The 27593-nt window shown below is 41.3% G+C and overlaps 1 protein-coding gene across 44 annotated transcripts in view; it reads right to left on the minus strand.

The window, feature by feature from the left end:
* LOC117556029 (receptor-type tyrosine-protein phosphatase delta-like) overlaps window positions 1–27593 on the minus strand; it is a 373438-nt gene that overhangs the window by 128884 nt on the left and 216961 nt on the right. For all 44 annotated transcript variants that reach the window (XM_034234138.1, XM_034233905.1, XM_034233829.1 and 41 more), the window contains exon 9: window positions 22333–22370. The gene's annotated coding sequence lies outside the window, so the exon portion shown is untranslated. The remainder of the gene's footprint in view (window positions 1–22332; window positions 22371–27593) is intronic.

The raw sequence follows: 27593 nt of genomic DNA on the forward strand, positions 1-27593 counted from the left end.
TAGAAGCCTCTATTGTACCTGTTTGTATACTGTTTAATTGATTGGCTAGATCTATATTAAATTAGATACACTTTGTTGATACTAAATTGGGAAATGGTTTGGTCACATGAGTTACAAATATGATCAAAGAGAAAGAAAAAAACATACATACGTATATGCACATCATCACTACAAATATACATTATATATAAAAACCTAGTTTTAATACTGGCTGGTTTAGTATTTGACCTGTTTGTTAGCTTTTTTAGTATGTTCATCTTAAAAGGATCTTTTAACTGAATCTGCCAAATAGATTTAGTAGTATAAAGGGCTTTTTTTTTTTTCTCTGTAATGTATAATATGAATATTAATTACAATGTAATTAAAACACTTGCTGAAGAGTCTCTTAGGTACTTCAGTTAATGTACTGAGTTACTCAGTTAGGTGAGAGATGATGCATGGTCTGGCTACCGTCAGTGCAAACTCCATAAAAAAAAGCCATCATGTACAATAAGGTCACTACAAACTCATCACTAAGAGCCTCAGTCACACTGTGGGTCCCTGAAGGGATATAATATTGATTTTGATGTCAGACTGCTCGAATGTGCGTGCATGCCTGTCATCTACCAGTTTGTTTATTTATTTGTTATCAAATGCATCAATCAGTATGTGGAAAAACTGACTTCACACTGCATCGTGCACTCCAAGGTCAGAGCAGTAACACCTTCTAATCCACCATGACACATTTCATGTAATCATTCCAAGGCGTGATTCATTCACATCCTCGTTACTGAATAGACATAATGATGCACAATAATGCATAAAGGTAGAATGTTGCCACGTGCACGGCCCTCCGATTGTAGGACCACAGAAAAATAACTGGCCCCGGGAGACAGGTGACAATGACCAATTGTGTTTTGAGAAAAGTTCCTTTTGTGGCAGGGACCTAAACCTCCTGATGAACAGCCTCGCCCTGCAGACACCAACAGAAGCACTGAGAGACTACTGCAGTCAGCAGATCACTTTTCCTACCTGCACTCACACACGTCATGTATCTGATTGAGTAACTGTGATGCTGATTTAGACCTGCAAATTATTCCCAGCTCCATTTTCTGAGGGGCAACATTTGATACAGCCGCCGCATGCAGATTTATGTGCCAAAGGAAAAGTGTTGGTTTTGTGGCAGTGAATAATAGAGCAACTTGATGAACATGAATGTTATGTGAACCTACTGGCAGTAGGAAAAGCATTGTGGGAGGGAGAATAGTTGTGTGTAGAGGCATAATGTTCAAATCATAAATATCTGATTATGTGCCTTTCACCAAAGCAGTCATTTTGACTGCAGTTTGCATGGCTGTTTCTGTTGTGAAGAAGATATCTAACATTGATAATCCTCTGCTCTCTTTATTAAAATGATGTTGGTTATTTGACTTAAGCTGATGAGTGACTGTAGGGGGCTTCTTATTCTTCTCTTGACTGTATTCATGATCTTTGAATATAATGGGATGACAGTAGTTTTTAGATTTACTATCTGCATCTAACCTTGTGCTTTCACATTATTGGCAGCAGCTCTAGCAGTAGTACAGCAGCACTTGGTGATGAATGGTGTGAGGGGAGGGTTTATCAAGAGTCTGACTTTCTTGCCTCTCATGGCTGAACTTTGTCGCACAATAGGACTCGGGGGTCCATAAAACGGCCGTCCTTCAATAAGATGGAGGAAATCTGTGATGTAACATTACCACACAAGTTTTCCTATACTCGTGACAGAAGGAGGGCCTCCTAACTTGCATGGCAAATGTTTCCTTTCTTGCAGAACAAAGACATCACATTATGTGCGCCGACAGTGTTTGATATCCTGCCTCGGGCCTGTTTACATCCATACGTGTGCAGGGTCAGGCAGAGTGTAGCACTGATTGTGCAAAGTGTAAATTCAATGCAAATGCAGCTAAGCATGCTAAAGGTTATATGGTATCAATATGCATTTGTGTCTAATGAATAATGTAATCAAATCTTTTGATGTATGTGTTTCTCTGTGTACCTGCCCACACAGTAAATCAGTGGAGAGTATCCTGATTTTGCAAAACTCATTAGCATTGTATATTTTCATTTATCTGGAAAATTCTGTTCAATAATCTCTCTTGTTTTGCTTTTTGAATACAGAACAATAGTGGTGGGTTGCCCTACAGGCTGCCAAAGAATAATATAAATGCCAAATAGAAAAATGGATTTGGTCAGGGCTAGCTGCTAAATATCTCTCTCACTGTGGATATTTAAAAATGTGCATTGATTATCATGAAAATAGTCAGAATTAAACTGACACATGTTGACAACTATACTGGAAACATCGCCATTTAATGGTTAACAAATATTATGATTGTTGATAATCCTCTCAATTTCCTTCTTGCGGCACCAGCATTTTGTACTTTTCTTGTGAAATGTGCCAAAATCTACAAAATACCTGCAAAACTATTACTCTACCATCCATTTAGTGCTTATGAGCAAGGGCTAGCATGTTAAATTAGGATAAGAAACATTGTAAACATTATACATGCTAATACTATTCAACACGTTAGCATTGTCACTGTGAGCATATTGTGCAAACATTAGCATTTGGCATGGCTGTAGACTCTTGTAGAGTGTTATTTAACACATGTATTACAAGCATATTGCTTTGTGTCATAGTGAAACATTTGGTATATACTTTGCACTTCAAATTTCTCTCAGCTATTTCTTAAGTGATGGCCTTTTGCGCTACGCAACTTACAGTAAAGCAAATCAATGCAAAGATTTGGTAGGATTTCATTCGACAAGGTGTAGTATTTATCTCAGTGGGGATAAAACTGCATCTTAAAGTCATTCTTTGTTCTTGTGTATCAGCTTTAATGTGTCACACAAAGATTTTTTTTTTTTTTCTACACAGAGGTAGAAAATCAATCACATATTTCTATAAGTTGCGAGAAAAGTGTTTTTCTTTTTAGTTTCTAACAAAGGAGGTTTTAAGTGATGCTTGTCACGAATTTTCATGGATGGAGCTCAGACTGGATTGTGTTGCTCAATAGGCTGAGGTCAGCTCCATTGTAAATCAATCCAATAACTGCCATATCATTTTAACCCTTTAGATATGTGAAGGCTGGCAGCTTCTTACAAGGATTTATTCTCTCCACGGACATCATTTCTATCCTGGATAAGTCGCTTGTACTTCTGATCATGCAGCCTATTTATAATTCTGCTTACAAAACTGCGCATTTCACATTAACTGTAAGACGGACAGACGTGAAAATACAATATCGTTCACTGTCAGTCTCCCTATAGTCGAGCTGCAGGCCTTTCACCCCTGACAAGTCACTGGCAAATTACAAATGACTGTCAGTCAAGTCATTACCCTCGATGCTGCCACGCAAAGACAACACGGTGTGTAATACAGCAGAGAAGAGACACAACTTGTCTGAATCAGAAACATGACTGTGGTTTCCAGCTCCTCACGCCCCATAGTTGATACATTTATAGCCCCCACCACCTCCCCTGCAACCCTGATCAAGTAAACCAGTCATCGTAAAATTAATTTCCCCATCAAGCGAGACTCACGCGGTTTGGGATATCAATCTATCTTAAGCGGATACATCTAATCCAATGTGTTGAGATTGACTTGTGTATGGCCGCTGCCCAAGCAGTCAAGAGTGGGATAGAAGGGTTTGGGGGTGGGGGGTGGGGGGGCTAAAAGTGACAAATGCCAAGGTGATATTACACACATCTCCAAGGCACGAAAAATGTAAACCAACCCCCGACTGTAGTCCTTGGCCGGGACATCTAATACTCGTCTCCTTCTCAGAATCTGTCAGACATGATGGATGGCTGAGCATTGATAGCCATAATTATGTACAGGAGAGGAAATAAGTGGTTAATGTATTGGTGCCATGTCAGACAGCTATATCCAGAGCCTCACACAATCAGTGATAACATCTATATAATTCACTTGGTGACCTGCGTAACTTGGAAACAATGACGGATGCAAATCCCCCGGGGGAACTCTCTTAAAGGCCTCCTGAAGCAACATTATTAAATTAACCCTATTTATGTCTCCTAATTATCCCAGTCAGCCGGACCTAATGCTGTGTTGCATTTCAAATTAAATTAATAATCACGACCTTAACAAATGTTTGTCACAACCAAGCAGCACCTATACTGTAAGCCTAATTCCTTTATAAATAAAGTATATATAAAGTATTTATCTGTATTTTAATAATTCATAAGCAACAGACAAAAGATAGAATTTTGGGAAATCATATTTTGTTATTTATTGACAGTTTCACACTATCTGTTTCGTCACTACTTGTGGGTGATCAGATTGAATTGACAGTGCAGAAAAGATTAACCACAGATGTCATCGCACTTTGATTTAAATGTTGCTAACTTTAATATATGCACGGAAATACAGTATTAAGCAGCTCTGTTCCAAATGTCAGAAAGTGTTGTGTGCATGAAAAAGCTAATAGAGAAAACAGGTTTCAGACCTCAGCTCTTCTCCTGCCAACAGTTTTAAGTGAGTTATTAACTATATTTGGAGCAGCTGACTGCAGCCGGGTGTCACAGTACAGACAGGGCAGAGTGCATCTAGTCTTAAACTGTGGCGAAGCTGATGACATGTTTAGTCTACTGGGACTGAGCTGTCTGCATGTTTATGTCATATGTTGTTATCAGATGTGCCTTTCAATTGGAGCTGCATTAATATTAGGGACAGCATATTTAAATGCACTTTCACATGTTAAAACGCAGCTCTACTTTGACTTCCAAGTTGTGCTACATGTTGATATAAAATCTATAAATAATACTTGGTTCTTCCACTCCTGAAATCAATACATATTAGTTGTGCACGCTTCCAGTGTGCAATGCAGCCACAGCATTCAAGAATGTTTCTTCCCAGCTGCCCAAAAGTGAAGCCAAAACATCTGGAGCATCGCCCCCTGCTGGCTGGCTGTTAGTTGAGGGAGCCCTTTATTTAAAATGCAAGGGAGTTTCAATTAGCAGAGCGTTTTAATATTGCAAACAATTATATTCATTTAATTGTGGGAAGACCAAATCATTATGATTAATATTTGATCAGTTGCAGAGAAGCCAAGATGGTAACAGTAAAGGCCACAGTAGTGAGAGCACAGCAACATATGTATATAATGTTGTACGTATATTGTTGTTTCGAGTGCAACAATGCATAATATATATACAGCAGAGAGGGTCACATTATATTGTCAATGAAAACACAGCAGCTGCACTCCTAAAGAGGGCAACTTGAACTCCTATATGACCTGAACGCCGTTACGAGAGGCGCCCGCTTACTCATCTGTTCTGGAACTGCTGAGTCATGATTAGTCAATATCACCTTATTATGATGTCAAGCAAAATAAGGCTCGCGATGAGGCTTGTGGATTGGACCCCCGGTTTGATTTAGTTTAGTGTTGGCATCGGGGGTGCAATGAGCTGAAAAGCAATTAGGTCCATTAAGAGATCAACTGGGATGGTGTGCAGCAGCGCAGAGGCAAAGAGACGGAGGCAGTAAGGGAGGGGAGCTCTCACAGATTGAGTCAACTCCTGCCTGGAGGAGCCCCCTCTGTGGAGCCCCCTCTGTGGAGCCCCGCTCACCACACCTGCCCAATGTGTGTGTGTAGTGAGATTTTGCTAAGTGTGTGGGGGGCTTTGTTTGATGCTAGCATCTATAAGATCATGACATTGAGATGGAAAACCAGGAGAGGTTGCCACAGAGACCATTTCCCAAAGTGATTCCGACCCATGCATCAGCACTTCACTGATTCAAAGATACAAAGGCTTTATTTGTCATATGCACAATACCAACATCATACAGTTGGCAACGAACAATTTGTGTCTCAGTCCCCTCCAACAATGCACATATACTTAACATCAAAGTAAAATACATAGTGCAAAAGACAAAATGGTGCTTGTAAACAGCAGGAATAAGAAACAAATGGGTACACAAATAGTAGATACAATTAAGTGGGATGGGGGGGCTCCCTTTAAAAGGTGGAGGACATATGCCGAACAATTATAAGAAGCACTTGCACACTTTCGACGATGTGGGAAACATCCATCACCATGGATACTGATGGATGCATTAGCCGCTCTGCTTTTGAGTTATATTGTTTCCTTGCAAATGCAAAACATCCCGAAACAATGAGCATGTGTTGCTCAATCTACATATACCATTAGCTATAGCACTGGGACGTGTAGTAGATCAATTTGTAGAATTTAACAACATCAATTTAAGTTATCAACTAATCGTTTGATTCAGTCAGTAAGCTAAACTGCTGTTTCCAGAGTTATATCTTTGTTAATTATATATATGTGGGTTTTGAAGCAATTCTCAGTTACTTTGCCTTATGTTACACTCTATTGACTTTATTCAGATGATTTGATGATAAACAATTGTTTCGGTGTGTTTTCTTCTTTTCTAACTGAACTTCTTTACATATTTAGTGGACTTTGGATCTGAATCCCTGTTGCAGTGACGTTCAGAGTGCTGATGCGACAGTGACTCACCGTTAGGGAAACGCAGTTATGGATCCCATTCTCACTTTTCTCCTCTCCTCCCTTTCTCTGTAATTGCTCTGACTTGCCTGAATTCACATGGCTGTGTCTGAACAAAAACATGCTCTCCAGCTTTTTCTGTGTGTTGATCTTTTCCCGTCTCCCTGCGCTCCCCTTCATTGTCCTTTCATTTATTTAAACACTGCCTCCTCTAAAAGCCTTTTCTCTTCTCCTGCCATCACCGTACGCCTGTAGCTCATTCTCTTCTCCTCTCTACATCCTCTCTTTCTGCTCTCTACCTCTCTGACTTTCCTTCCATAAACTCATAGTGACACACACCTCATCTCAGTCCATGTCTCTTTCTGCCACTCCTCTCCCTCCCTCCATCCCTCCCTTTCTGTGTGTTTACGAGAAACCTCTCACCATAACCGATGGATCACGTCCATTGTTTGCACTCCATCCTCCATTTTACACTTCAGTGTTCATGAAAAAGAGCTTTTTCCAAAGCTATCTGTCACCCCCATCCACCCCCAAAATATACTCCCTCTCTCTCTCCGGCCTGTGATCCCCCGCTGACATGTTCACAAGCACACCATCAATTTCACACCTCCTATGCCAATGAGGAAGGTATAAGGAGGAGGAGGTGAATTGATGGGCGAGTGCTGACAAAGCTAGCGTGGATTCGAAGTCAAGGAATGACTTTGAAGTTTTTCAAGTGAAGGACAGATAGGACATGGAGGGTCCTCAATACATGTGTCAAAGTCCAGCATGAGCCAAACAAGTGTTACAATTAAAGTAGTCTTACACGATATTTTTGACAATGTGCGGTACATGCATCTCTTACTGTTTGCTGCCCCCTGTAGTCTGCATTCCTCTCATTTATCCCTCAGAAGATGAGTCATGCAACTTATGCTATAAATTCAATAATGCAATAAAAGGTGTGATGGAAAAAGCCATCCAGAAGGTAAACATCCTCTGAGCTCGCTTCCTCCCTTTAGTCTTGGGAAATTAGGCCGTTCTATCATCAGCCAACTGCTGCCTTTATGAGCTGCTACAGTAATTGGCGGTAGCGGCGAGATCTCAGCTGAGGCAAAGGTAGCACATTCACCTCCACAGAGCCCGCAGCGAAATGCTTCAATGGAACAACAGAGAGGAGACGGAGGAGGAGGAGGCGAGCGGAGCAAGGTGCCTCATTCAGTGGCTCAGGGCTTTATGGGATTGCTCCCAGCTGTCACTCTGTGCAGCGAATCCGCAGCACCGTAATATCTTAATTGTTTCAAATTAAATGCTCGTAAAATAGCAAAGGAAATGAGTTTTTCTCTATGGCTAATCCAAAGCAGCCCCTTGACTTACATCTGGGACCCGCTTTAAGTGAGAGGCGGTTCAAAAGGTGGAACGACTCCCACATGAGATGGCTATGGATAGGCTGGAATTAGTATTTATAGGTTGTGAACTACAAACCTTTTACTGTACATATGTGAGTCACATGTCTCCGAGCGTCTCTCTTCTTCTGCCCCCCTGCCTTTTATTATGTTTCCTTACATGTGTGCACACAAGTTCCTGTCTTGCATGTTTGTGTGGAGGAAGTGTGCACGCAGAGGCTTATCATAATAAACAGTCTAAATATCCAGTGGGGATTCACACATTTAGTCTCCCCCTCTCCCTGTGGCTCAGCTGAGACTCGGCTTGTTCCACAGCACACATTCAAATCAGTCAACCAGCTAAATTGTCCTGAATGACATTAGCCTTGCTATCAAACACGCACACATACACACAGACACATGCAGTATATAGGCATGCATGCACACAAACAATGCAAACACACACACACACACACACACACACACACACATGTAAAGCCCTTCTCAGTCACCAAGAATAATCAGTGAATATGCTGCTGTGCACTCATAGCGTGTACAATACATGTCATTTACTCACTAAACATATGCATTCTGTGAACACAGTGTGATGTGCTGCTCGTGGCTTTGCTGAGCTCAATCTCCAGTCTGAATGGATCAAAATTTCCCATTAGCCCCCGTTAACTTGACATCGTCCCTTCCATTCTTGCACAAATACCAGCTCCAAATGAAGCTCCTAACGGGCAAATCCAGCAGACAATTATATGCCATTACATCCGCAAAGTGGTTTTGTGGTGGGGGCTGTAGGTGGTGGTGATGGCAGGGGCAGCGGAGGAGATTACCATAAAATGAAACTCCAGCAGAGAAGGCCTGACACCTCTCCACTAGGAACCATAGACTGATTGAAAAAAAGTCACCAAAAAAAAGAATCATTATTGCCTCACAATGCAGGGAGTAGCTTTTATGCTACTCAGCAGATGGTTATACAAGAGAGCAGAGCTCAAAGTTAAAGTGACAAATGAATGAAAAGTTTCGGCACTGTGCCATCAATACTGCCATCTGCAGTTAGTAGCATCCAGAGGAAAGTCTCTACACAGAGATACAGTATGAACTAGTTTCACAATGAGACTGATTGTAGTACAAATGTTAATAATCCTAGATTTTCTTAAAGCATTTTCAAAAAGAAAACCTTAGTAAATCACGAAAAATATTTAATTGAAACTATAACATTTGAATATAAATTCGCATTTAAATAAACAAATTGACATTTTCTGTGTTAACATTTTGACTCCCCATAGTTGTGTTTTTTTAGACATTAATCAGTATTATATTAGATTCATAATTGATTAAATGATTGGGGGGTAATGTGAAAGCTACTGCTCATAGTGCTGGTAATCATCACCTAATTTCTCCTTACGTTGTTTTCTTTGCTTTCTCCTAGATCATTGTTTTAGTCTCTGTCCTGCAGACTATAGCATCAAGCTAGCTGCACAATACCTGTCAGCACTCAGTGATAGATACAGTCTGACAGTAGCTGCTGAAAAAAAAAGTTGGGACGCTCAAGGAAAAACTAAAACAAGCTAAAAGGAGAGACTTGCATTCAACATTTTACTCCAAATGAAGGCTAGTGTGGTTTCTTTTTTGCTGGTTGCTAAATGGGAAACGGATGCAAATACATTCAGGATTACGACCTGTCAGCCTGGTATGCTGCCCCAAACAAATCGACTTTGCAGCTTTAAGTGACACAACCTGATCTTGGCATTGTTTCTTTCATATGTTAGGTGAGACAAACTAACAAGCTCGATATGTTTTTGCATACTGTCCTCTTCTTCCCGTATGTTTCCTCCCCTGCTTGCTTGTTTCACTGCAGTGTTTTTAGCTCTCCTCTAATCTCTTCTGCTGCTCCTTTCATTTGCATCTCTCTGCTCCTCCTTGCCCTCTTTTCTCATTTTCTCTCATGCTCCTTCCCTCTGCTCTCCCGTCATCTCTTTCATCCCCTCCTCTTCCTTTCTTACACTTCACACCTTCTTTTTCTCTCGTCTGCTCCCTTGTGCTGTTGTGATACTCTCCGTGTCTCTCCCTTTACCGCTGTCTGAGTATCTTGTTACCACGGCAAATTCTCCTGACCCAATCCCTTTTTTCTTATCCTTACATCTCCTCTGTGTCACTTTGACTTCTGTCTTTGCACGACTTAACTGCGTTTGTGTCTCAACATTTCCCTTTCCCCTCCTTTAACCTATTCTCCATTAGTTTCTCCCTCATGCTAGAATATGCCCCATCTCTCCCTCTCTCCCTCTCTCCATGTTTGTGGCCTTTCACTCTGTGCACATCTAATGGCTGGGGTGTAATCCACTGGCTAATCTGCTGACAGCCTGTGTGACAAGGCATTAGCTTTGTGTCACTGCCTACCATGCTGATTCTGTGTGTGTGTGTGTGTGTGTGTGTGTGTGTGTGTGTGTGTGTGTGTGTGTGTGTGTGTGTGTGTGTGTGTGTGGGTGTGTGTGTGTGTGTGTGTGTGTGTGTGTGTGTGTGTGTGTGTGTGTGTGTGTGTGTGTGTGTGTGTGTGTGTGTGTTAGACAGAGAGAGAGCAAGAGAATAGAGTGTGTGTGTGTGTTACTGTGTCTGCATGCAAACACAATATGTTTGTAAAACTTTGTGTATATTCTGTGAATAATGGCCTCTGTGTGTGTGTTGCTCCGTGTCAACTGGAAGCCCGAGCGTAAAATTGACACTGAAGCTCCTCAGTTTTGCATGACCTTTCACCTTTCCATTTTTTCCCCTATTTATGTCCATTGCTGCACTTTTTTTCCTTCTCTGCGGGTGATGGCAGTTATAATAGGATGCCGGGTCAGAGTGGAGGCAGACAGGCCGGAGCTGTCAGGGAGCATCGCTGCTGTCAGCTGTCACACATGTCAAATATTCTCAGGACTGAGACTGGATAGCAGTGTTTGTAGTAATACCTATAGTTGCATTTTCTCGAGCATAATATCGTTTTTAATTCCATTTTGCACCAAAGGCTGCTGCTCATCTTTCTAATAGTTTTTTAATTATTGATTCATGTTGATATGTTTTGATTATTTGATCAATTGTACAGTTGATGCAATGATATGGGATCTACAGGGATAACCAAGAGAAAAGGGAAAAGTACCATATGTTATGCTGCACACCTCTTTCTCATCTGAGCTGCCAGTAAATACTCTGTTGGGCTTTATGGAAAACATTTGTATTTATTTGCTATGAGGTAGTTGGGACATCATTCTATTTTCTTATGCAGATTTGTTTTTAATTACATGGCACCAAAGAATGCTGGTTATATTCTTGATTGTCTTTGTTTGTGTGTTGATAAATGCCTTGATATTGTGGATTATTTGATTCATTGTCCAGCATGAATACTTAATAAAACCCCTCTCCCTCATGTGAACTACTGGCTCCTCTTCACCAGCGGACCTCACACTCGCACATTTCTCTCTTTCTCTTCTGTCCCTTTCTCCCTGGTCTCCTCCCCTGTCTCCACCTGAGTGATCCTGTTATCACAGCTGACCCTTCGCTAGATCTGTCAACAGCCAAAGAGATTACACCGGGGGCCCGGAGCACATTGGGCTCCCGGTTTGAAGGGGGGGGGGAGATTGCCTGATCCTATGATGCTGATAAACTGACCGAGGCTTTGGGGATTCAACAGGGTCCCGTCGGGAATTGGGTAGGGTAAGGTGTGTGTGGGGGGTGTGCTATAGTCAACTTTAAGTCTACTTCTAATCACTGGGCCTTTCAGAGGGGATAAGAGACGGAGAATGGGAGCTGGGTGTGTGTGGAATTAGCCCCGATGGAGCTGGATAATGGTGTCAGGCTTTGATTTGATCACACAGCTTTTGAAAGCTTTGAGTAGCATGTTGGATCAAATCCAAACTGCACATGCTACAGGCTATAAAGCTTAGAAAAAATACAATGATAATAAGAAGATAATACTTTAGTAGTCCCTTTTTTCATTCACCTTTCTGTCGGCTTCTTATGAATTAATTGCCTATCCCAACTCTTCTCATGTCAACAGGCACGCATCATGCGTTGCGTAAGCTGCTTTTCATAGCCGCTCATAATTTATATTATATTAGCCTTATTGGCACGGTGCTGCCGATGCCTTCTGAACGGAACATTTTCCAGCTAATGAATCATAATCCCAAGGGAACTGTGATTCATTTTTATTCAGTCTAATTTCGAGGTATTCCTTGATACATGGCTCCATGTTCCCCTCTTTTTGACTGTTGCCGCATGGGAGATACTCCTGCCATTCAAGTGAGAACACAGCACAATTATCATTGATTCATGCTCCATAAAAGCAGAGCAGAGTGAGACAGACTCTTATGAAATGCGGCTTGCCAAAGTACTGTCAGAGACGGAGGTTTGATGGCTCACTCGTCCGTGGCCTTCGCATCATCTTGTCTTCACCAGCTGTTGTTTGACAGAAAAGGATTCTTCCCGCATTGTGCAGAGACACAGCTATCAACTTAAGAGGCTTGACAGCTACACACTATGGGGCCGTTTGTCTACTGTATTATATTAGGTATTACTGCTGGAGCATCTGCGAATGGTATAACGCAAAACAACAGCAACATATTGTAAAGAAAGCACATCTCTTGAAGCAGAATTGAGCCCTGGTGGCTTATTTCTCCATAAAACGGCACAGAATGTCTTTTGCATTTCAGATGTATGTTGTAAAAGCTGTTGTGCTGCTATATGTATGTCTGTAAACTACGCCATGAATATTTTCTTCAGCGTTTAATGGTGGGTTTATGTCATCAAATTCCGATTATGATGCAACCAAAACCTAGAAAAGTGCACCGACTGATACAGTCCATGGTAGCAGAGAAAGAAACAGCCTTTTATTGATCCGCCATAATTACAGGAGTCAATACAATTTATGGCTTTCAGGCTTTCCAGAAGCCACTTATATGGCATACTGAGTTGAGCAATCACTTCTAATGGCAAGTGATCAAATGATTTACTGGTCCGCCAAACAAAAACAGCACAGGACCAACATGGAGGGGATAAAATGCAATCTGCAGCCAAACACAACTGAGCAGATTATGTTTTATGTGAAATTATTTAGCAATTTATTAAATAAAACAATACCTAATATATTGTTTGGCTTCCCAAAATCAAGGTGGTGATGTAAATATCACAATAAATATCATTTATAATTTTTCCACATTATTTACATGTACTTTGAGTATCCAGTGTACTTTTACTTTGTCAACTAATGATACAACATCCTTATCATCATCACTGCTAATCAGTTGAGACACAATTTGTCGAATGCATTCAAAACCACTGTTTGCCTGCAATTTGAGGTAAGATACGAAGCATGCTGCTGGGCTTGTTTATGCTGATTGTGAGAGCGGGGCAGAGCTCCCAACACTTAGTAGATCATCGTAATTAAAACATAAATTGGAGGTATTGAGCTGCATGCAGTCACCAGCGCGGGCTCCAGGGAACCATTGATTCATGCATGCACTTGGAAACAATTGCTCTGATTTGCACCGAGTAAAATATAGAAGCCGTGTAAATAAAATCAATAGCACACAAACTGCCTAGGCTTTTCAAATAGTAGACTGTGAATTATAATCTGGCAAAGAGGCATGGGCACATGGGAGAAATGCAAGCTTTACAGTGAATGCAGGATGAGATACAGGGCATTTAAGATCTGTCTGAGGAGAAATCTCTGAAGAATACTGGATTATTTGATGAGTATTGATTTATTTGAGATGATTGAAAGACAAGGAAAGACAATGCGGTGGTTGCACACATTTATGTCTGATCAGCCCTCTTTTTGCTCTCACTTGTCACAAATATGTGGAGACGCAATGAAAAGGGTAATAGTTTTTGGAGACCCCGTGTATTTTGGAGTAACCCCATTAAAACAATACTTTTTATGCCATTTCTTCACTAAATATTGAACATGAAATGTCCTTGTTGCCGTTGATTGTTCCACAACAGACCAGTGTTGTAGTCAAGTCACCAATTCACGAGTCTAATTCACGAGTCCAAGTCACTCTCGAGTCACCACTCTTCGAGTCCGAGTCCAAGTCCGAGTCACCAAGGGAGAGTCGTAGTCGATTCCAAGTCTGAGTCATGATTACCATGTGTTCGAGTCCGAGTCCAAGTCCGAGTCACCCAAGGAGTGTCCGAGTCGAGTCCGAGTCATCATTACCTGTGTTCGAGTCCAAGTCCGAGTCACCTAAGAAGAGTCCAAGTCAAGTCCGAGTCACAAGTCTCGTATTAATCTTTGTGGATATATGAGTTGAAATGTAGCTGCTCCTCTACATTGCTTTTATCCTGTCATGTTATACTAATCTGTCTATTGAACTGCTGTGAAGCGAGTTTGGCTACAATTCTTGTAATAGGTGCTATACAAATATAAAGCTTATTACTAATATTAATATTATTATTATTATTATTATTATAGGAGAATGAGACTAGCAGGACATTGCCAAAGGCATCAAGAGCTGCCAGCCGGCAAATTGGTGCTGTGGGAACCAACACACGGGCATCGGTCACGAGGACGTCCCGCACTACATACTTGGACGTACTCAAGAATGACGTAGGAGCACAAAGTACCAATGAACTGGCCAGATGTATGGAGAACCGGGATGACTGGAAGCAACGATGGAGGGCTCGTCTGAGGACGACCTAGAGAGAGATTATTATTATTATTATATATAAATAAACTATATTTAAAATGAGTTACCTTTTAGAGAAGTGATTACATTTGTATGCCAATATTTTCCTATGGTAAAGTTTTCGTTTTGCACTTTTATTTTGTAATAAGATCGGGACTCTTATTTTGAAGGAACTTTTACTGGTTAAATTGGTTTACTGATAAAGATTTAGCCCCAGAAAGCACATGGCTACTTAGCATGCAAAATGACGTCATTATGCATGTTAAGTAGCCATGTGCTTTCGTGTTATCAGCTGAATCTTTATTTATTGATTAGATCACGTTACTCTGATGATAGTGTTCAAGACAGCCTATATGTCTGAACTCGATCCTTAGAGTAATGTGTTATGGAGCCTTCTCTTCAATATTGTTTCCACATAACGAGCATTTTGCGCTGCTCTTTTCCAATGTGGAAGCAAAATATGTGAAAGCATATAGCACGATGCGGGGTATGTCTCTAGACATCTCTAGACTGGAATAGCGGGGCCCAGTAGGCTACGTGAACTCGCCTCACAGATGCACACGCCAGGATAGAGGACATCAGACTCCAGAGAAAATTTGCTCGAGTCCAAGTCAGAGCGTCAATGTACAAGTCGAGTCCGAGTCATCGTGGGGGGGGGGGGGGGGGAATTCACGAGTACGAGTCCAAGTCAGCGTACGCGAGAATTCACGAGTCCAAGTCTGAGTCGCGTCAATCAGTGCGCGAGTCCGAGTCGAGTCACGAGTCCCGAAAATCGGCACTCGAGTCCGACTCGAGTCCGAGTCAGGGCTCGAGTACTCCATCTCTGCAACAGACCAAATATGTTTTTGCTGGCATGAGGAGAGCAAGGCTTTATCATAGTCAGCCATGTGTGTTAGTTTGAAAGCATTCCTAATTTGCCCCGAAAATAATTTGTACAAACAAGAGTCAAGAACAAGAAAGCTTTTTGCAACTAGTGGACTTTGATGTGACATCTGAATAAGCCGTAGTAAAGGTCTGTCTGCGTATGAGAGGATAAAGGTTTATTTTATATACACACAACCCTGATGCAATCTTTATTACATGCCATTAAGGGTTATACTGAACAATAACACATGTTCTGATAAACATGACCTACATGCAGCATTATAAACACTGATGTGATGCTATGATTAACACACCCACTGCAGTATCATTAAGAAAATGGCATACCTAGCTTTGTGATAAAGTATTTTATTGCTTTTCAAAACTAGTCCCTCCTTCTTGAATCTATAAATGTTGTGTCAGGAGGTTCCCTGAGGAATCATTTAATCAAGCAGAGCTTTACAAATATGGCTATTTTCTGATTTGCTTCAAATTCAAGGTTCATTTCTAAACCCACGGCAGTTTTGTTTTCTTTCTTTCTTTGTAAAGCTAATAAAGCATGATGAAAGAACATGAGTGTTGCTATGTGCAGAGGTGCCATGTGCTATGGCTGAAGGAATATTCCCTAAAATGGCTCTGGGCACACACCTGAACCCCCTGCTCCACTTTTTCTGAAATCACATCTTCAAATGAGTTGCGGATTAAAAGCAACAAGGCTGCACTAACTACACAAACCTGAGTGTGGGGTGTGCTAGAAACGTTGATAGAAATATGAGCAATATACTGAACACTGAGTTATTAAATCTCTATGTAAACCTTTAGTTCTGGGATTTTTTCTTAGACTAATCCCACAGGAGGCAATGTCCTTCACTACCTCCATCATCATAGAGTAAATACAAAAATAAAGATTAAAAAGTGAGTAAAGCAGCAAGTCATTTTATGTGTCCACAAAATGACTTTGTCGATTGAATATTGAAGAAAATATATGTCTGTGCGGATAACCATTGTTTCTGGTGTATTACAAATACATTTATTATCAAAGTTTAAGGAAGTCTACATATGTAGTAGGTTAGATGTCAATCAGCATTGAGTTATTTTAACTTGTGCCTATTCACTAGACCTAATCAATATGCTTTTGTAGTTTTGATTTGTAAAGGTTGAATTTACGATGTTGGACACGCATTTAAAATGGACACATAGTTTCAATGTAATTGCACGGGGACGTCATTTTCCAAGAGGCATCGTTGGTTAAAAAGAAAACATTACTTTAGTTGCTGTTTTTATTTGTCTAACTTCAATTTACGTTATCCAGGCCTTTTAAAACTGACACCGTAATCCAGGAGGAACGGTAGTTGCATGGGAATGTCATTTTGCAGGAGACAGGCTGGAGGACAGAGACAGGAGCAGTTTCAGATGAGCGCAGGCATGAAGACAGCGATGGCGGGGGAAAAGGCTACAGAGGAAGAGTGGGCTGGATGTGTAAAATTGGAAAGGGAAAGAACAGAGGGAGGGGAGAGGCAGTTGAGATGAGATAGCAAGGGACGAGTGGCAGCAGAATGAGAGAGGGTGGAGAGGGGAAATGGGAGAAAAGCAAATGGAAGATGCTGGAGGAAGAGATTTTCCTCCTAACCGTATACTGTATCCTCAAAGCGGCTTACATCCGCCTTTACATCAACAGCCTTGGTTGAGAAACCCCTCCGCAAACTCCACACACACAGACACACACTCATCATGCCAAAAAAGCTTTGACAGTAATCACCAGTCTACCTTTTTGCATCATACAAAACCCTTTTGCATATGTTCTGTTGATACAGGGAACTGCTTAAAAAGGAATACAGAAAGCCTAAAAAGGGTTTCCTCTAATTACAGCCAAAATTAGCTTCCCTTAAAGCCTTTCAGCATGAGAGGCAAAGATAAAACATAGTGGTTTGTTTTGCTTTTTGTTCTGCAGGAAATCAAAGAGGCACTCACACAGGTATTTTAGTAGGGACAGGAAAGACAGCGCCGACGTACTTCCTGTTGAAATATCTTGCATAACGTAGTATATAAGGTCAAATTAAATTGTACTTAATACATTAAGAATGCGTAACGCCTTAGCAAAAACACACTGTTACACACTCGCAGCCTGAATGAATGCTTGCAGCAGAGAGGAGACAAAGGAATTAAAGTGAGGCCGACTAACAGAGTATGACATGTCCAAGGCCTATCACTAATTATGCCCCCACTGCTGCAAACTGTTCCTCACTGTGATCCTCTGAAACAGGAGACTGCAGCAATTACTGCGCAAACCACCCCGTAAGTGAAGTGTGTGTTAGTTATAAGAAGGGTGTTTGGTGAAATCTCTTTATTAATGAATACACCCTACTTTAAATAAGGTATAAGCACTGTTTAGGTTATGACTGATGGCTTTAAAACTACTTGAACATTTTAAAATGTAAGTTAAGACTAGGGGTGCACCGAATGGGAAATTCTTGGCCGAAACCGATACCGAAAATAGGAAACAGTTGGCCGAAAACCGAATGCCGAAAGGCCGAAAATGATTAATAGAAATATATATATATAATGTATACATTTTTTACCAATGTTGTTCAGCTACCTGATTATGGAAATAGACATGATTATGGCAAAACTTAACTTAAATAATAATCACTATTATGGGTCCATAAAACATTTATTCAGCACTTTTGAATGCATACAGTACATTTATATATGTCATGTATTATTGCTAAAAAACATGATATCGCAGTCTTAGTGTCGCCAACTCGTTTCTAATATGCAAAGACAACAAATGCGTCTATGATGTATTTTCGATCAGACGAGATCTCTCTCCCGTCTGTGTGCGAGGGGGCGGGGCAGTTTACACACACGCAGCTGCTACATGCAGCGGAGCACACTGCGGAGATGGCGGAGAGAACGCGCTCCGAGGTGTGGTTAAACTTTACCCGTCTCGATGTGGAGAATACTTGTTACCATAAGTGCAATAAGAGTTTAGCATGTAAGCACGAGCAATTTGTCTAAACATTTAGCAAAAGTGCACCGCATGCAGACGGAGGAATGTACCGGGTTCGACCGTCTTTCTAGCAGCTCTGTAGCTCCATCCACGAGTAACGTTTCCACGTCAGGTGTTATGTATGCTAGCAGCAACACACGGAGTTAACTACATTATACAAACATGGGTTAATGATTAGAGGTAACTGAGTTATTTAGTTTGTTAACATTTCAGCTATTCTGTTTACAGTCTGTCATCAGATTATTTAATACGATTTGTTAAAGGCTCAGGGCAAACTCGATGACAAAGGTCAATGTTCCCCCTGTGAGCCAGCCGCGAGCATGGTCGCCGCGTCTTTATTACGTCATCACAACAACATGTTAGGTTACCAACGTAAGCCTGTTCTGACATTCGGTGATATTTCTGCCCTTTCGGCCGAAAGCCGAAAGGGCCTTTTTAACCATTTTCGGCCGATAATTTTCGGTGGCCGAATATTCGGTGCATCCCTAGTTAAGACTGATGGTATCAATTTCATTTTAACTTTTTATTTTTGAAATTGCGTACCTCTTGCTCTGCTCTGTCTCAAGGTCGGATTCACACACAATGTTTTGCTCATGATATGAAGTCTAGTTACCCTGTTTTCTGTCTGATTGCAATTATCCATGTGGCAAAGTATGAATGCATTGACTAAGCAGAACATGGCAGAGACAAACAGAAACATTTTGGGAGTGGCTGGTGCTAAAGGATTAAGTTCAGAGGCATTCCTCAAAAGTTCAGGGCAGGTATTGAAACGTGACAGAGAGAATTAAATGTGCCAATATGTCAGTGCAAATGTGCTTCAGTTAGCACCAGCTCTATGAAGACAGCATTCATTTTACAGTAACTGTTAGCACTGATCTTTGTACATTGGACTGTTTTTGCAATGAGGCTCATTTGCATAGAGAGGTGCCCATTTGGCACCCAATATCTGCATATTACCACATTTAATGAGTAAATACCGCAGCAGTAGTTGTTTTCTTATTCGTGCAGGTTAAGTGGCCACAAAAAGCTGCACAACCCTCAGAGCAGGGGTTCCCAACCTATTTCCCAGAGAGCCCCCCCAAATTACTCCTGTTGGAAGTTGCGCCCCCCCCACCCCCCCACACACACACACACACACACACACACACACACACACACACACACACACACACACACACACACACACAAGGGGGGGAAACAGATAAGTCAACAGCTGTAATTAAAGTTTCAAGTCTCAAAAATGCTACAACTACTGTCATAAACTGGGTGAATGTGAAGTATGTTGTTAAAGGAGGATGAAAGCGTAATTAAGGAGCACTATTGGAGTGACTTTGATGGTTATTGGACTCAGGATTAATTCATTTGGATTCCCGCTGTATGAAGAAAATAAAGGACGGCGCAAGTGGAAACAATTCACAAAGGGATTAAACTGTTTAAAACACATGCTCAAAGTAAGCCGGATTTTGCCGATGTGTTTATGTGACTTTATGTATTTATGTTGACTTGTGGAATGATCTACCAGAAAGCGTTGTCAGTCACGACGGTTAACTGTATCAAATCCCGCCTCGACCATTACTGGTCAAACATCACCTTCACTTTGGACTATGTGACTGTTGCCAGCATCCATAGTAAATAAAGAATCAGTGATCTACTTATTCATTTATGAGCGACTAAAAGGCCTTAGGCCTATTACAGCCGTATCCTATTGATGTGGATTCAAAAGTCGTAAATAATCTACAAAATGTAGGAGACCGATCTGATCGGAGCAACTGTGACAAATAATCCAACTGAAACCGGCATGGACAATGACTATGTTTTAAAAATGCGCTTATCCAGACTAGCCTGGTTTGGACACTTTACGGGCAGAAGAAACAATTCTAGAAAAAATTATGCACTTCTGTCTTTTTATGCCTTTAATAGCTTTAATTAATCAATTATTTGTTATACTTTATTGTAATGTAGAGACAAGGCCTTTAGCGACAATCATGCATTGTGTAACAATTATATGTAAAAAAAAAAAAAAAAGTCTAAATATGATATTAGGCCTCAAATCATCTGAGGCCTGGCGCACCCCCTGCAATTGTTTCCCCCCCCCCAAGGGGGGCGTGCCCCCCAGGTTGGGAACCACTGCTCTAGAGCACACATGTCAAACTCAAGTGTGGCCCATGGTAGATTTAATTTCGGCCCGCAGGATCATTTCTAATTACTATTAGATCTGGCCCGCCGGTATATTGCACGCACACCTTCACTCAATCCTGAGGGTCTCCTCAGCTCAGAGCCTGACCCCAAACATTGATGAACTAGCACCCAAGATGAGATGCCAAGTATCTGGCTTGAGCTAGCATCACAGAGCAGCACACTGAGTTTAAATGGATGTTTCCTTCTGCACTTTTGTCTTACGACAACAGGGCATGTTTGGTTTTTCTTTGAGGGAAATAGTTTTTTGAAGCTGTAGTTGGCCTGTGGAAAAATGTAATCATAAGAAATGACTTCGGAAAAGCTGCAGATAGAGCCATAAGTAATGAATGCAACTGATTAGTTAATGTTTAATGTTGTTTTTATAGGCAATACTTTAAGCTTTGATAGTTCCAGGTTTAATATGTGCAACAAGTTCATTTCAATAAGTTTTGCAATAAACATTGAACCAGTCCGGCCCTCGACTAGTACCCATTTTTTTTATTTTGGCCCACTGTGTATTTGAGATTGACACCCCTGCTCTAGAGAGTCCACCCCTAAATGAGCAGGAACTGCAGTGATATTTTCAATAAGTTAAACATGCTATGATGGAAAGTAATACACTAGGTATAGGTGACAAAATATGGAAATGATCACATTTGACTGATTATCTGGAACAGCCTGCAGGTAATCAGCTAAAGGAAATGGACTTTATTTAAATATATACTAAGCCAGAAGCAATTATTTTGTGGTTTTCAGACTTAATGTCTGCAGTTTATTCTGGACTGAGCACTGGCTTGCAGTTAAACTCATCAGTAAAGCACTAAAAGTCTAAAAATAGTTGTATTCACTTGTGGAGTGTGTGAGTGATAATATGTGCAGCAACACTGCTGTGTAATCTAAGCTTGTTAGATGAATGCATTTCTAATTTTATTTTCATCTGTGCCAAAAAGTTACTTTTTTAGCTTTCACACTCTCAACGTCACTGGGTAAGATGATCTAGGTGGTTTTATTAAATAGATAAACAGTTACTTTGACTGATATATTTCCCCAAGTTATGCTTCAGCTCCAAAAGGCTCTTTGTGATCAAGTCACAGGATGTGGAAAACATCTCAGTCCTTTGGGATTACATTTGCAACCTAAAACTGTAATACATCCTTCACCTATTAACCAGGCCCTAACATATCATTTGGGTTAAAATTCAGATGATAAATAAAGATAATATGTGGCACTCATTTTCAATGTACAGTAGCTCCAATTTATGAATAACAGGGGTTTATTTTATCTCAAACTATCAAAAATATATGTTTCACAAACATACAGTCATACATACAATAGAAACACAATGCTTTTCAGTGACCCACAGGCCCACTTAGCTTTGTGGCACTCCTCTTTTCTTCCCACAATGCACTGTTGCATGGATAACAGAGATGATGGGTGAGGCTGAGATGTCGCGGCATGCCATTTATCTCTGTCAGACATGGTTGAACACCAGTTCTTATTGGCTGGGCAGGATTTGTGATTGCTAAAGTGGCACCCCGCTCTCGGAGACGATGCTAATTAAACAGAGGGGAGAAAAGAGCAAGGGGCCACTGAGGTGCCATGTTGCTGCAGCCAGCGCTAACACACACGCCGGAGAGCGAGCAGAAATGGAAAGCCAGCTTAAAGTGCCATGACCCATCTTTGTTGTGGACCATACAATGATTCCTACCTCAGATGTGATTTAAAAAAAAAAAAAGCTTACCTTTCAGCACTCAAGCAACCTTCCCAACAGTTCAAGAGCTGCAAGAGAAAAACACATTTTAGATTACAGTTTATTCCCCGTCATAAGAGCTGTTATCATAAGGACTTGATGGGAGAGAGTTCAGGAAAAAAGGTTTTGTTGTTGGGAAAACATCACAACAGGGCGGTGACCTGCTGCCCTGAGCACACATTCAGCACTGACATTGCTTTTTATGTTGCAACGGGCAAACATTTATTACATTAATGATTACATTTGGCAGGCATACGTGTCTGACACTTAAGCCCTTGTAATTTCCCAAGCAGTTACAAAACCTCTTCTTCTTTTCTGCTATTCAATCACAGCATGAATGTGCTATATCTAACTGGGCACAAAATGAGTTGTGAGAACAAAAGGGACATGGGATTTGGGGGGAGTGCTGTGCTGAGCAGCTTTTTAGTTTAGGACTAATTAAAATGTGGGCGGCACTCAAAAGGTCAGAGATTGACCCCAAAAAGAAGAAAAGAAAAATGGTTCACGTCACTGCTGATTGTGTGCATACGGCGCCACTCAAGGTCCTGTAGATTAATACAAGTTCACTTTCAAAAGGGGAATCAAGAGAGATGGGAGGGAATTAGGCGTGTGACAGATAAACAGCATATCTCCGCGCTCTGCTCCTGCCCCTTCTCTCCAGCTGGGAGATAAAACTCCGGCTTGGCAATGGTTGCCAGCGCAATTGATTCTGGCAGAGGAATATGACTGCAGAGCACAAGGGCTAAGTATCTGAATAGCTGCTGTCAAAATGCTGAAGGGGAATTTATTCCTAGTTTATATGCAAGCTATATCATGGAGTTACTGAGACTAAATGGCTGCATTTTGTTGTACTGTACAGTGTGCTGTCATTTCCCCGGCGTATACTCACACAGCTTATGGTGCTGTGCTGGATTCACTGAATGCCATGGTAGCAAATTATTCACATTTCAAAATATTAAATGGGTTTTTGAACCATTGTTGTAACTACCATGAACTTAATATTATTCTACATGTCAGCTTGTTATGTGTGGAAACTGACATTTTGAAAACTCGATGACTGATGTTGATGATTATGGATGACAACCTTAGCAAAATATTAGAAAACATGCTTTAGAAAATAATCTCTTCCATTACTATTATGTTTTCATCAATATTGCTTGGATGGAGGCTTCTAATAAGTGGGTTTTCCGCCTCTTCCTGCACTCTTTATTATTTGTGATCTATGTGTATGTTACATAGAGCAAACAGTCTTAAAGAACATCCATTAGAGGAATATATTGCAAGTATCATTTAAGAATAAAAGAGAGCAACATAAAGAATAAGGAAACAGGGAATAAGTAGCCCCATTGTGTCTGCTCCGAGGAAGGTGTCTTGACCGCAGGGGGATACAGGAAGTGATTAATAGGTACACTCTAGCAATCAGCAGGTAATAAGAGAGCCACCTGTCAGAGGTCCAGCTCCCTCTGTAGATTTATGGCTAATAATTGGCCGTGAATGTAGCCAGTCTGCTGCTATCAGAAGCTCACAGGGAAGGAAAGCAAATAAAGTCTGGGAGAGCAGCAAATACATTCCAACTGAGAATAGCTCCAGACAATAATATCCTCTCCCTAAAATAGACAGACAGCCAGTGCCCAATACTGTGTTCACTCTACACATCTGAAAATGTGAGTATGGCATTACTGTGCTGTGACTCTACACTTAACATTACTAATTGGATAGTTTATTAAAACGGTTTGTAGCTAAGTGTACACTCAGCACATCGTCATCTTAAACTCTCCTCAGAGTCTCATAGATGTAACAAGCTGAGTGTATTCAGCTGCAGTTTGACAACACCTTGACACGCTATTATGCCTTTAAATATGCCTAACATAATGAAGCTAGCTTGTGTAGCAACTGGGGAAATAGACGTGATGACCTTTAAAACACCATCTGTTGCACCGTACAACCACAGCAAGGCAAGATTATCCATTGAGGCTGAAAGCGTCACTTTCTATGACACCGAGTGTTTCACTACGCTGTAAATGGCAAAACATAGTAGCTCCACTTCACTTCATTTGAAATGCTATTGTGTGTTCACAATGATTTCATTCTGAAGCCATGTCTTTCTATTGTAATCATTGAATAATGATTTGATGGGCTTCTTTAAAACACCATGGAGAGCTCTGGCGATGTTTGACATTTCCATTTGTATCTGTGATATTATCCCGCTGTATGCAAACACGGTGTGAGGATGAAACATGATGAACACTGATGATCTAAAGAACCCTTCGATGGTGTGCCTTGGCGCTCCATTTACTCTAACACTAATGCCCCCACCTCCCCCTATGCTCACCACTCTGTCAATGCCTCACTTTATGTTTTTTTCAGGATTTGAGACATTTATTTCTCTGTACACCTCAGTGTCAGGGTCACTGTCCACCCAGCTCTTCTCTAAGTCCATCCCCAACCTTTTCCCTCTTTCAAAATTCTCTGTCCATTGCCCCCCTGACAGCCACCCATCAACCTGGGTGCAATTTAAAAAGCCCTTCAACAGCTGCCATTCCACGGGGCTGGCTATCAGTCCAGCTGCCAGAGCCCAGACAGTGACTCTGCAGCGCCTCTGAACGTCAGCGCGGTTCCCCCCCAATCCCAAATAAACTGAAGGTGAAAGACTCTATTTGTCACGGAATGGTTCATCTGAAGACAGGGTGATTGAGGTGGAGCATGGAGGCAGCGTTGCTACTTCCTCCCTGACGTGTTACAGCCAACATCTGACATGCAGTGTTTGGGTTCGGACACAACGAGTTTGACTTCATGTAAGCTGATGAGCATGATTTATTGTCAAAAAGCATCAAAGACGTATGTTCATGTAAACAAAAGCAACAGCATCATTTTGACGATTACATTTTAAATTCCAGGCTTCTCCTACAGTGCAACATATTAAATACTTAAGGCATAAAAAAAGAATAAAAATAGTGCAAGAAGAAATATAAATGAGAAAGTGAAAGGGACAATATGATGCAAGTCAAATGCAGAAATTAGATAGAGTGAGACAAGATATAAAATACATACTGTAAAGTGGAATAAAACCATGTGTTGAACTATGCAACTTTAATGGTGCATTTTGTTGAATTATATTAAGAAACATTTTGATGTTTTGGAGAGAAAGAGGTACTGTAAGGGAGGAATATTTCTGCAGAGATGTATCACTGAGCTGAGCTGCAGAAGCCTGTGTGCCTCCTGCATGCAAACACTGCATACATTGCTTGTCTAAACGTGCATGTTGCCTGAAACCATCAGGTGAAATCGGCTCAGGCTGGAGGCTGGGCAGCCTGCTGCTGTGCACTTCTCTCCACCATATGTCTTTGTCAGAAATATTTGCGTGCGCAGTATGAGGGATGAAATCAATCCAAATGCTATTTTCCCACTTGCTCCTTCGTGAAAGCTGCACAATTGTACTGATAGTTGCCAGATCAGCTCACATTGTCAAATGTAACAACTGGCCACCAGTGACATCCACAGACAGACCATCTGCTCTCCAGCGGCTCATCGTCGTTTAGGGAAGGAATGGGATGGCTGAAGCCTTTCTCCTGTCTCAATTAGCAACTGGGAGAGATTGATGCTCTGTGTTATGGACCATTCAAAGATGTGTGCTATGTGCCCGTTGGGAGATGTGTTAAGGTGGTCTAAAGATTCCTGTGGAAGAGAAAACTACAGTAGACTGAGCAGATGTATATGCAAGCCTTCATTTTCCATAGTAGCTCCTACTCAGCTATCTATACTGCCTGAAGATAATATCACTAGTCGGGTTGTGTCAAGCCACTAGATAACATCCAATATGCTCTAATACTAAACTTTGTAAACTTGGTGTTGCAGTCACTGTTAAAAAACATCATTTATTTATATTTATGCAAATAAGTCTTCCAAATAGCAGCTGCTGCAGATGCTGAGGTCTGTTTAGCAAAAGGCCATTTCAGCTGAATGTGTATGTGCTGCTGAAGAAGTGAAGCTATTTCCAACTGCTGCTCCTGGAGCGGCTGCAGCATTGTGTTGGCGACTCTTGCTGTCCGCCAAAGCTTTTAGTTCATTGTGTAGCAACATCACTTTTGCCCACAGCCACAAGACAACATGAACAAAAGCTGCAGTTGGCTGAGTCACACTGCAATGTACCTCGAGGATGTACGCGTGTTTTGCATGGGCTGGGGAGGCTAACTGTTGGGTCCATTAGCATGAGAGAGAGCTGCAGCTTCAGAGCTGAAAAATGGCCCTGAGCGTGCTGGCATTATGAGGAAGCATCTTCCTGATCCATTCAGCAGAGAAAGTTAATGGACTTGAAGTGGGTTGTCTAGAGTTACATTGAATCTGCTGCCAATGGAAAGGCTTTGATGTAGCAAACATTAAGCAATTGTTGTAATTTTCTCTGCAAACCCGGAGTACCGTCAGCCTCAGAGTGCAAGCCTTTTAAAATGTTCTGCGTCCATCAGTAGCTTCTACACTCTGTCAATAACAACACGTGAAATACACTTGTAAATATCCAATGCAAAGCATGATTTTGTCAAATTAAGGATCAAAACAGTTCCATTCCATTTGCAGCATGTAAGGCATGCTCCCTCTTTTGTCTTGAACACATAATAAGATCACATATATTTTTTCAGAATCTCTTTCCACATTTCTCTCTGAAGCTCTAACGGCGTCTCTTTAGCTAACAAGTGTAAGATAAGTCATGGATCTCTGGTGGGATATATCAGTTAATGGTAGCAGTGTCCTTCCCATGCCCTTCTGTAATAGCCAAGCATCATTAGTGAGGGGGTTAAGAGAGGGCTCAGCCATCCATATGTTTCAATAATTACCTTGCACTTCTGTCAAAGCACATACTGCACTTACACACAGCACTACAGACATAATAAATGATGAGGGGAAAAAATTGATCTCTTTTCCAGTCTCTTTTCTGTGTTACTTTCCTGTGAGAACATGGACTGCAGCTGAAGGTTTAAATGTTCAGCTTTGATCACAGGAAGAGGCTGCGGGTCATGTCTGTACTGTGAGTGACACTCCCATCTTAACGCCCCCGAATCACAGCCCCCAATCTATTTTCTGCCTGGCTAGTCTCATAGCCCTGCATATATTCTGTTGGATTACTCGTATCATATGCCCATACTGTTTTGTTCTCAGGCCAAAACAACACAGGAAGTGTGATCCGATCACGGTGGACCATATGAAATAAAATTCATGGTTTTCTGATCCTGTGATGTGGTGAATACATTTAGAGTTAT

The sequence above is a fragment of the Gymnodraco acuticeps genome, unplaced genomic scaffold (assembly GCF_902827175.1).
Source record: "Gymnodraco acuticeps unplaced genomic scaffold, fGymAcu1.1, whole genome shotgun sequence".
Classification (NCBI taxonomy): domain Eukaryota; kingdom Metazoa; phylum Chordata; class Actinopteri; order Perciformes; family Bathydraconidae; genus Gymnodraco; species Gymnodraco acuticeps.